Here is a 12,422-nt window from a genome sequence, read left to right on the forward strand (position 1 = left end):
AGAAGGGGCTTGTCTTGGGTCTGCCAAAATGCCTGATACAACTTTTCCCCATTTTTGGTAGCTGCAAATGAAGTTGCACTCACAGGCTGCCCCACACCTGGCCACAGGTACCGCTGCATACAACACAAACGTCTGGGCCCACAATGCCCACAGCAGCCTCCTAGCTATACAAGCACTCCCACACATGGACAGCCAGTCTCCCTGGCACACAGGGGTGGGACATACCACCCCATAAATAGTTACAAACACATTCAAGGGATACTTGAATACATCATCTGCCCACACACTGAGAGCACATAGGTGTGACATGGCTATACACATGTCATTAAGATGAGGCTGAACACACAGCCTACCCTCCACCAGTTCCTGCACAAACACACATGTGCTTCCATGCACACACAGCTCCCAAGCGTGCAACACTAAACATACTCCTGCACACAGCCACAGTCATATCCTTTCAAACATTCACTGGGATACGCCCATCTTCTACCCCAGAGCACTGAGCTAATCCCATTATCGAAGCAGTGGGAAGACAGTGGGGCTTTGGGTGGGGCATTTAGGAAGGGGGGAAGGGCAAGGCCAGTCCACCTAAGAGGCTGGGGACAAAGGCCTCAGGGGCTCAAGGGTATCCTTAGCTCCCCTGCCCAATTCACTCTGGCCACCACAGTCAGAGCCATTCCAGGTGGCATCTATCTGATTGGGATGACTCCCCTCTGCTCATTTGAGAAGCTCAGCCAGTTGCCTCCAAATATTTGCATAAAAAGTCCTTCTGCCATTAATCGCCTTCAGACTCCCAGCTACAGTAGAAACAGAAAGCAATTTGGAGTCACATAGACTTGGGTTCCAGTGCAGATTTTGCCCATTATTATTTTAACTGTGTGATGTCAAGCAAGTTACTTAAACTCCCCCAGACTTAGTTTTCTCACCCATAAAATGGGAATAATACAATCCCATGAAATCCTCTGCATTCTTCAAGATCAGGATTAGTATCCCCATTTCACAGATGTGGAAGCTGAAGCTCAAAAGGGAGCTGATACTTGAACCCAGATCTCTGTGTCTCAGAGTCCACTACAGCTGGCGACCCCCAATGAACAGAAGTTCATGGGGAGTTGAGGAGAGCCAGGAGATCCCAGGACTCCTGAAGCCCAGCCTGCCCCCTCCTGTCCCCTGCCAGCCACTTAGCTCTGTCCTGTGGGTCAAGACCCAGCCATCAGCTAGGGTTGGAAGCCTGCCCTGGGGTGTGAGGAAGTGGTGCCAAGAGCTTGGATTGAAAGTCAAGGGAGACCTGGGGGAAGGGTCTGCCCCTCCCTACACCCTGTCTCCCCATTTATATAATAGGGAATACTCAAGGAAAAATTTTTTTTTCATCTTTGGAAACAACTGACCTTCCCCCTTCCCTTCCCTTCCTCTTTCCCTCTGGCCAATCCTCCTCAAGGGCCTCTGTGTCAGGCCTATGCTGGCCACCTGGGCTGCAGCCTCCTCTTCAGGCTCCAAGCAGGGCAGGGTGGGCTGGCTCTTGGCTGCTGGTACTGTGGACATCAATGGATTTCCCTCCTCCTCAATCACCCCAATGATTCCAGTTATCTGATCACCCAGATGTGCTGGGGGCTTCCTATCAGGCACACACCTTCCCACCCCCACCCCTGCACATACCCTGCGCAGGGAGGCACCCGGCTGAAGGGACATGGGGGTAAGGGCAGCCACAGTTCCCTTCACCACGCTGACCTCTCTTGACGCTTCCACCCACCTCAGCTTCCTTCTCTTGGGGCCAAAGCCTTGGTGGAGATGGTGGGGCCAGTCAGCTATTTCCAGGGCCCCTGGATGGGGGGACCAAGAGAACTGGGCCCCGTCACTAGTTTGCTGTGTGACAGCAGGTAGTTATTTTGCTCTCTCTGGGCCCCAGTCGCCCATCTGTAAATGAGGAGGTTGAACTAGACATCCCCCAAGGGCTTTCCAGCTCTAGACCCCAGGTCTTGGACCCCCTGACTCTCACCTGTGCCGTAGGATGAGTCATGAATGTGAATGAAGGAAGCCCACAGATACTCTCTGGACCCCGGGCCACCTGGCAGGTGCTGGCCTCCCAGAACCACTTTTTGAGATCCCCCGTCCTGGCCCTGGACAAACCTGGGGGGAGGGCAGGGCAGGGGCCCTCACATTTCCCAAGTGGATGCAGAGACCAAAGGGTGCTGTTGCCAGCACTGGGTGCTTTCAGAAAGGCCTTCCTGGGAAGCCCAGGAACAGGGGCTCCAAGCAGAATAGCCCAGCCCAACTGTCTCCTGCCCTGGGCTTGGCGTGTCCCAAGAGGGCGGATCTTCCAGGCAAGGCAGGGATAGGGACCAAATAGCAGCAGGCCTGTCATCAGAGCATCTGGGCCTGGCTCTCAGATTCCCCTCCTCCGCTTACCCACTGAGGGAAGCCACTCAGCCTCTGTGATCCTTGGTTTCATCACGTGCAAAATGGGAAAACCACCGCACAACTCCTCAAGGTTACTGGTAACCTCATAGGAAAGAGGTGATCTTGGTGGAGTGAGCACCTACTGTGTGTCGAGTGGTTTCTGTACCTGTGAGTGGGACGGGCCTTGCTCTGCAGGTGAGCACACTGGGCCCCAGGTGTCGGGTGACTAAGGCAAGATCTCTCAGTGAGTGAGTGGGAGCCTCTGCCCACTGCCCATGAGGGGGCATGCTCTCCTCCTCCTCAGTTACCTCAGGGGAGGTATTGTTATTTTACAGAGCTCAGGGAGCAGGCCTGGGGGGCCAGGGCCAGTTGGGTCTCTTTCTTGGGTGCGCATAACAAAATGCTACCTGTCATGTCTACTGAGGGCGTCACTTCTGAAAGGCTGCTTTCAGCTCTCGGTTGTTTAACCGTGGTGGTGGCTGCTCAGGAGACAATGTTTGTGTTTCTCAGGCCTCTCTCGGCTCCAGGAGAGAAACCCAACCCCAGCTAGCTTAAATACCAGGGAAACTGACTGGCTCACGCAGCTGCAGGAGGAATTGGGGTGGCTGGTGACCTAAGAGCTGCCCTCACCAGAGCTTGGGGCTGGCGCTGGGGCTCCGGGCCCCCGGGATGATGTGCAGTCAGAAACTCATTTCTGCTTCTTGCTGCTCTCTTTGAGCTCATCTGGGCCTCATTGCTCCCCACTGAATGAGGCCGCCAGCAGCCCCAGTTAGCAATTCCAGTGAAATGAGACCTCTATCTCCTTGGGCCTCCTTACCAGTCCCAGGAAAGGGGGCTATTGGCCCTGCTTGAGTCACATGCCCTCCCTTTGATTGACAGCTGTTATTGCCGTGGGAGGGGGCCCTGGGAATGGCCAGGGGGCAGCGCCTGTCACCTGAAGAGGAGAAGGAGGAAGCAGTAGGCCAGTGGGGTGTTTGCGCCTAGGTGGCAGTTCCTTTTGCGGTTGGGCTCCCGCTTCCCTGGTAGGAGAACAGGTCAGTGTCTCTGCACCTGGGGGAAGAGGAGAGACATTGTCCAAGTTTTACCTCCCAACACATGCACAGGGGGAGAGACCCACCATGCCCAGTGTCCCCTTGTACACACAGAGAAACTGAGGCTGGGAGAAGGGAGCAATTTGTCACATATCACTCAGTAAATGGTGCAGGAGACAGAGAAGTCAGGTCTCTTGACACCCAGCCCATAAGCCTTGCAGTCATCTGTCACCGGTTCTGAAACCTTTCTGGAAAGGCCAGTGAGGCAGCCTTTTAGTGGCACTGATTCCTCTCCTCCCAGGACACACAGACCCTTTGGAATGTGACTGCATCCAAAGGTGAAGGCTGTGTCCCCACCCCTAATTCTGGGCTGACCTCGTGGCTTGCTTGACCAGTGGATGTGGCCAAAGGGAAGCTGTGCCTGTTCTGGATCTCTGGCCTTAGGGGCTTTGCTACTCCTGCTCTTACCATCTTGGGGCTCAGCCCAGCTGCAGAGTCAGACGCCCAGGCTGGACTACTAAACGATAAGAGGCGGCACGGAGAGCAGCCCTGCTGTCCCAGCGGAACCCAGCCCCGGCTGGCCCACCAGTCAAGAGCAGCTGCATGTGCAAGCCCGGCAGCGTCAGCAGAACTGCCCAGTTCAGCCCACAGAAGCAGGGACTGAGTCATGGTTTTAAGCCACTAAATCTTGACATGGTTTGCTATGTAGCAATAGAGACACTAACCAGCCAGGCTTAAAGAGTGAAAAAGCTAAAAACAGCCAGTTATTTTCTAATGTCATTTCAGAACCTTAGAATCTCAGGGTTGGGTCACCCCTCTCAAAATCTCTGATGGTTCTGCCAACAATATCCCGTCATATGCCCCCTGATCTGGGGCAGCATACGGTCAGCAATGGCTCTGTCCTCCTCCACTGTGTCCCCAGTGCTGCATCAGGGCTGGATGAACAGTAGTTTTCCAAAGTTGCCAAACGAATGAGTGAATGTTCCTCACCTGGCCTCTGCTCATGCAAGCCCAGGGACGGGAGCTCACTCGCTCTAGGATGGTCTCTTCCATTATAGGGTGGCTGTGTGTGGGAGAAGATCCTCCTCCACCCAGAGCAGAGACCTGTGGCTCGCCTTGGGGCCTCCTCTTTTATGTGACAGCCTTGGGTACATCACAACGGTCCCTGGCATCGCAAAGCAGCACAATTTCGCTTATTAACAGCAAGTTCATCGTGTACGCAGTGCCCCTGGCCACGAACATGACCTTAGGGGAAGTGTTTCCAGCAGGGCCTGAAACAAGCCTGGGCTCTGGGATCACACAGTTTGGAGTTTCAACTCCAGCCCAGACTCTGTACGGAAAGGACATTTCATGTCTCTGAGCCTCAGTTTTCTCAGCTGGAAAATAGGAAGAGTGAAATAGGAGGAGTGAAATTTACTGCCCAGCATTGCTGTGGCTTAAAGAGGAGATGATGTGTGTAAAATGCTCAGCACGTAATCGGTCCGATAAAGGCTAGTTCCTTTTCTGCCATAAACAGTTCCAGATGGAGAGCTCATCTGTACTTAGCATGCATGTCTATATAAATAATGTGCAGGTGGGAGATGGACTGTCAGGTGGCTGGGGATGGGGGAGGGAGCTCCCAACAGGGGGAATGGAGGCAGCAAAGGCAGGAGGGAGAAGTTTGGATTCAGGGAAGCGTAAGTGGGTGGCGCAGGGGTGCCAGCATAAAGCGCGGCAGGAGGAAAAGTGCTGGGAGAGGAGGCCAGGCCCATGCCATGGAGGGCCTCGAGTGCTGGGCGAGGGAGCTCGGGCTTTGCCAACGGAGACATGGAGGAGGTCTGAAGAGGGGACGGGCAAGGTCAGGTGTGGGAGTCAAGTATGGGGCAGGTCTGGGGCTTATCGGGAGGTGAGGTGAGAGGAACTCCTGTGGTCTGAGAGGGGAAAGTTGGGGTGCCAGCAGGAGTGGCTTGGGCCCATGGCTGGGAGAGCCCGGCCACCGGGGCTGCCCCTGAGGCACGGACACACTGCCGGGGGAAGCAGCGCCCTTGCCTCTGGCCCAGCACCTCCGCTCTGCATCTTCAGGGGCAGGCCCTGTTAGAAATAGCACCTTTTCTGTCCTCTTCAGTCTAGGAACAGACTGTGAGGGAGGACAGAGGACAAGACCTGGGCCAGATCTGCAGCCAGAGGAATGCAGGGTAGACGAGAGTGGGGACTAACCTTCCTGTCTCTCTGGTGCGGATTCAGACTATTTCCTTTCAAGGTCTATTTATTCATTTTATTAACCATCCCAGACCTTGAGATGAGCATTACATTTTTCTAAGCCCTACCACAGTTGTGGGCTCCTTTGAGCCTTGCAGCTGCCTTGGGAGGGACGAAGGCTGGGCAGAGATGGTCAGCTCTATTTTTAAGATGGGGAGACCTAAGCCAGAAGGGAAGTGACTTGCCCAGGACCATACAGCAAGTGCATGGCAGAGCTGTGCTGTTTCCCAGGCCTCTTGCCTCCCATTCCCATCCCGGCCTCTGTCCAAGACATCCAAGACGTTCTCACCTGCCCGCTCTGGGTGAAGAATGAGGGGAGCCAGAGAGAGGTTGACAGCTGTCGGCAGACAGCACTTAACCCAAACTGACAATTTAATTGTGAAAATGTGGAAGAGGTATAGTTACCTGCAAGGAAATCCAGACGGTCTGGGCCCCTGGGGAGCCTCGGCCAGCACCCCAGTTGCTGGGGAAACCGGAGAGGGTTGGGGATGATGTCACTAGACTCTGAGGTGGAGATGGGGGGATGGGCCACCCGTCCACCTCTTTGGGGCTGTGGGCCTAGCTACAGGCTCTTGTCCTCACATGTAACCCCTTCCCTCACAGATGGGGCAAAAGGGGGCTCCAAGGGGAGTTGGTGACTTGGCCAAGGTCACACAGGGAGTCAGCCTGAGCTATCCTTGTTCAGGTGGCTGTGTCTATTCATTCAGTCAGGCTGCAGGCACCTTGAGGACAGGGCTGGGTCAGAGTAACCTGTGGGTCCCCATGCCCAGCACAGGGTCTTGCAAAAAGCAGGCGCTCAACTCTGCAGCAAGGGCTGCTTGATCCCTTCACACAATAGGGAGTGTTGGCCCCTCTGGGAGGTGATACCTGAATTCCTAACAGCCTTACATGAGCAGGAGCCCTGGGCAGTCACCCAAAGCAGCTTTCACTGGCTCAGGGATCACTGAGTTCAGAAAGAGCAGGTCACTATGTCAAGGTCACCTAGCAGGTTGGGGCAGCACTGGGCTGACCCTGAGTCCAGGACTCCCAGAGGCCAAGTTCCCTCTCATCTCCATGGATATGACATCTATGTAACACTTACCAGGGAGAAGCGGTCCCTCTCCCTGCCATTTCTCTCAATCCTGCTGCAGGGGTCCGGGCCTTGGGAAGCCCTTACTGTCTGAAGCATTTTCTCAGAACCCCCAGCTTCTGACTTGAGGCTAAACATCAGCCTACCCAAAGCACCACTAACAATGATAATGACCACCCTGAGCACAGCCCCTACCGTGTGCTAGGCTCCGCGCTCCTTCTCTCAGATATTTGCAACTCTGTGGGCTGAGAGTTGTTTTCACTTTGCAGTCTAGAAAACTGAGGCTCTGGGGAGCCACTTGCCTATATACACACAGCCAGGAAGCACAAAAGCTGGGTCTTGGACCCCAGTTCTCTCTGCACGCAAACACCGTGACTACCTGCTTCCCTGGCTAGCAGGTCATCCCACAGTGGCCTGAGTCACTATGGGAGGGGGCAGCTGAGTTTTTCCCTTCTCCGCCTCCCTCCCGCTTCTGATGGTACAAGCACCCCTCCCTTCCATCCGCCCACTTTCTGAGGTTCTGGTGGTGCTGCCAGTCAGAGCCCAGTCCCCTGGTAGAGAATTCCATCTTCCTAGCCACATAATTGTCCCAGGAACAGTACATGACCAACTGGACCAAACAGCCACTTCCCTGGGATTGCATAATTGGGTTCTGGGAGAAAGCAGTTAGCTCCCCCTTAGAATGCAAGCTTTAAAGGTGTGACCCCCCCAGAGCTTCCAGCCCAGTATTCCCTGCCATGTGAGGAAGACAAGGACAATGAAGAAGGAAGAGAAGAAAGAGTTGTGTGTGTGTGGGGGGGTGGTCATTTGAGTCCCTGAGCACACCTTTGTCCTTCCCAGTTATGAGGCCAATGAATCCATGGGCCCACTGGAACTGGGTCTCCACCTACTGTTGCCATTGGAGCAATCCTGACTATTGTCTCTGCAATGTGCTGCACCGCTGTTATAGGAGGTACAAGAGTAATAAAGGTTCTTGTCCTCCAAGAACTAAGAATCTGGGTAGGAGAGAGGGGGGTAGCAATAGTTCTGGGTTCGAGTCTCTGCTCTGTCTCAAGCATGCTGTGTGATCCGTTCCCTTTGTGGGCTTTAATTTCTCCATCTTTACCACGAAGGTGTTGGGGGGAGGGAACATTGGGCTCAATGTTCTGCAAGATCTCTTCTAGATCTACAAAACTACCTTTTAAAAAAAAAAAAAATTGAGATATAATTCACATACCATACATTCACCCTTTTAAAGTATGCAGTTCAGTGGTTTTTAATATATTTACAAAGTTGTGTGACCATCACCACTTTCTAATTTCAGAACGTTTTCATCCATCACCCCCAAAAGAAACCCCATATCCATTAGCAGTCATTCCCCATTTCACCTACCACACCAGCCCCTGGAAACCGTGAGTCTCCTTTTTGTGGTCTCTATGGATTTTCCTATTCTGGACAGTTTAAGTTCATTTTCAAGTTCATCCAAGTTGTAGCAGGTATCAACATTTCTTCATTGCTTCTTATGGTTGGGTAATATTCCACTGCGTGGATCTACCACAGTTTTGTTTATCCATTCATCAGTTGGCCATTGGGCTGTTTCCACTTTTTGGCTATTATAAATAATGTTGCCGTGAACATTCATGTGCAAGCGTTTGTATGAAATATATGCTTTCCATTCTTTTGTGTACGTACCTAGGAAGGGAATTGCTGGATCATATGGTAACTCTGTATGTCTTTTGGGCAAGCTGCCACACTGTTTTCCATAGCGGCTGTACCACTTTACATTTTACATTATCAGCAATGTATGAGGGTTCCGATTTTTCCACATTCTTGACAACATTTGTTATTTTCAGTCTTTTTATTATAGCCACCCTAGTAAGTGTGAATGGTACATCTCACTGTGGTTCTGATTTGCATTTCCCCGATGACGCAGGGCATCTTTTCATGTGTGGACTGGCCATTTACATTTGTATGTATTTTGGAGAAATGCCTATTTGAATCTTTTACCTATTTTAAAAATTGGGTTATTTGTCCTTTTCTTGTTGAGTTATAAGTGTTCTTTATACACTAGGATACTAGAGCCTTACCAGATACTTTTTGTGTAAATATTTTCTCCCATTTTGTGAGTTGTCTTTTCACAATCTTGATAGTGTCCTTTGAAGCACAAACTTTTTAATTTTGATGAAGTTCGATTTCTCTATTTTTTAACTTGGTTTGCTTGTGCTTTTGGCATCATATCAAAAAAAACACTGTCTAATTCCAGGTCAAGAAGATTTAGACCTATGTTTTCTTCTAAGACTTTTCTAGTTTTAGCTCATACATTCAGGTCTTTGATCCATTCTGAGTTAATTTTTGTGTACGGTGTGAGGTAGGGGTCCAACTTTAGTTTTTTGCTTGTAAGAATCCCATCATCATTTGTTACAAAGACTATTCTTTCTCCATCGGATTGTCTTGGCACTGTTGTAAAAAATCAATTGACCATAAATAAATGTATGGGTTTATTTACAAAATTACCTGTTAAGTGACGTCCAGGGAGTAAGTTACAGTAGGGTTCAAGTAGTCACAACTATGTGAGAGGTAGTGTGGCAGAGGGAAAAGGATGAATTAGAAATTTAGAGTCCTGCATACCTGTGTTTCCATTCCAGATCCACTGTAACCCCAGGCAAGCTGTTTCATTTTGTCTTTTAAGAAAGGATACAGTGCGTCACACTGAGCACAGTCTCATAAAAAATAGCAGTATTAGAATGTCCCTGAGCCTCAGTTTCTTCCTCTGTCTGTCTAAGCCCCAGAGCTGGTGTGAGGCCCAAAGTGAGAGAGGAGGGAGCACAGCAGTATTCCAGGTGGGGCCAAGGGCACAAGCAATGGCTGGGAGGCTGCGAAGTGCAGGGAGTGTGATTGGGAACATGGTGAGGAGGCTGCCTCTCTTGGCCTTCAGTTGGTAAAAATAACAGAGACTCTGGTTCCTGAGTCACGGCTCAGAAGACAACTCCCATGTCCCCCTAGGGAGCCCCATGGTAGAGAGGCCAGCCATGACCTCCAGACACGCCTTCCACCACGGGCTAGCCGCTAGCCGTGAGCAGGCTGCATGTGACACTGCTGGCTCCGCTCAAGCCTGGGGCTGGGAGGCTGTGCCTAGAGAGCATGGAGGGTGGGACCCAGCAGGGGGGCTTTCGTTTCTTGCTTTGTGTGGAAGTGAGCGAGACATGCAGAAGGTCAGGGAAAAGAATGCGCAAAAGGTAAGAGGAAACCCATTTGTTGAACACCTACTATTTGCCAGAGGCACTTTGTGGACTTCATCTCAGCTTTCAGTCACCGGGGAAACAGGAGTTGTGACAGCAACTGGACAGCAACCTGAAGCATATGGGGGACACACAGCCAGCAGAGGACAGAGCTAGGATTTGAACCCCTTCCCATGTGTCCTAAAGCACACGCTCTTCTCATAATGCCAAGCTACCCTAGAGAAGAGAAAGAGACAGAGGGCAAGGCAGAGGAAGGCCCAGCAGAGGGAGAGAGTCACAGGGAGAGGGAAATAAAGAGAGGCACGAGTGAAAAACAAGAGTGAGAAGTGCGTGAGGCAGTGGCCCAGCTGAGGCCTGGAGCGGGTCTTCAGGGAGGAGCGGAGGGCGGGACGGCTGGAAACCGGCTCATCGAACCTGGAGCCAAGAATCACGCTTGGCCTGAGACGTGGTGGAAAAGCTCTCGCCTCAAGATACTGGTGAGGGAGAAGCTGGCACCGGGGTAGCAGGGTCTGCCTGCGAAAAGGGCAGCAGGGCCAGGTGGCCAGGGGCTGCCAAGCAGGGCCATCGTCCGGCTCTCATAACCACCGCGGCCGCTCGGGCGGGCAGGCCCTTGTTCCTGGACGAGCAGGGCAGCAGGCCTGGAGGCCCAACAGAGGGAGCGACGACCGGGCCTTCCTGGAATGTTGGTTGCTCTTAGGACAAACCCCTCCATGTGGCCTGTAGTAGGGTGGCTGCATAGTTTATTGTTTAAACTGGGACACTTAAGAGTACAAGGGGACAGCAGGCATAAACGGGTATGTATGGGCCCCAACTTCTAAGGCCCTGCATGACCAGGCAGCCTCCCCAGCCCTGTGCCTGCTGTCCACACTGGCCTTCCTGCGCTTAGGGCTTCTGTATTGTCTGGGATACCCAACCTGCGTCACCCCCAACACCTCTCCACACCCCTTCATTGTTCCTACACACCCTCGAAACTCAGCTCCAGCGAGGCCAGTGCCTGTGTTAAGCTATTCAAGACACTGTGTGCTTTTCCTTCATGGCACCGATCACAGTCACAATAATGAAATAAATTCTTACTTGTGTCTTTGATTGTTTCAAAGTCTGTCTCCCTCCCTAAGGGCAGGCTGGGTATGACCTGTGCACTGGTACATCCTGCTCACCCAGCCCAAAGGCCCTGGTGTGTAGATGAATAAATCAACTCCTGAGGTCCCCTGTACTGCCATAGAGGCATGTGCCCACCCCTGTGTTTTTTGGTTCCTTGCTGTACAAGGAAAGGAAAGGAAGGAGCTAGTCCTAATGAAAATAAATAACCTCCTGGCCATGATGTGTACTTGTGATTTGTTCTGCAAACTCTGATCCCCTTCATGGAGGGACTCGAGCCTCACTGGGGCCTGAATCAGGGGCTCAGGCTAGATTTGATGCTGAGTAATCGCAAGGCTGAGTATCACTGTGGTGGCTCATAGAGGATCAGAACTGGAAGGAACTTTAGAGATCATGAGATACCACGTAAGTCCTGAGTCTAGGCCCCCGGCTATTATAGGCACCAAAAAATACGAATGTTCCTCCCTTTAGAGGTCATCTTTTCTAACCAACCACTTTTTTAAAACAAGTTTTAAGTGTGCGATTCACTTTAGTATATTCATAAAGTTGTGCAGCCATCATTACTGTCTAATCCCAGGACATTTCCATCACCCCATAAAGAAACTTCATACCCAATAGCAGTCATGCCCCCGCTTTGCCCTCCCCTCAGCCCCTGGCAAACACTAATCATCCTATTTTAAAGACAGGGAAACTGAGGCCCAGAAAGTGGGAGTGCCTTCTCTAGCATCGCATCACCAGCCAGCAGCAGAGCCAGCACTGGCGCCCAGTCCCCCTGACGCCCAGCTGCTACAGTCAGGCAGCAGGTCCGCGCTCCCTCGGGCTCCCTCCACGTGCTCTGTGCCTCACGTGAGACAGGTGTTTGGCGAAGGCCTGGAGACTGCAGCCTCCCAGGTGAGATGTGATCGTGCCATATGTAGTCATGCCCTTAACCATCCAGAGCCTGCTCGTGCTCAGAATAGAGCTGGGGCTGTGAGGTGTAGGAGAGACACTGAGGAATCACTTCCACCTTGTACCTGCTTCTATAGCAGCCAAGGTCCTTTCAGAGCTGAGAGGGCCCTTCCCCCAGATGACCCCATGGCTGCCTCCTCACCTCCTTCAGTGTTTTCTCAAAGGCCCCCTTCTTGGTGAGGCCTGCCCTGGGCACCCTATTTAAAACTGCAAACAGGCCCTGCCCCTCCCTACTGGCACTCTCCACGCCCCCTCTGGATGGAGACATCGCCCAGCTGACGTCCTGTAGCTGTCCCTTCTTTATCTGGTGACTGTCTGTCTTCCCCCACCACAATGTCAGCTCCAAGATGCAGGGATTTTGTCTGCTTTGCTCACTGCTTTACCCCAGCTCCTAGAACAGTGCCTGTCATCTAGAAGGTGTCTCGT

Source organism: Propithecus coquereli, unplaced genomic scaffold (assembly GCF_000956105.1).
Source record: "Propithecus coquereli isolate 6110/MARCELLA unplaced genomic scaffold, Pcoq_1.0 Scaffold235, whole genome shotgun sequence".
Classification (NCBI taxonomy): domain Eukaryota; kingdom Metazoa; phylum Chordata; class Mammalia; order Primates; family Indriidae; genus Propithecus; species Propithecus coquereli.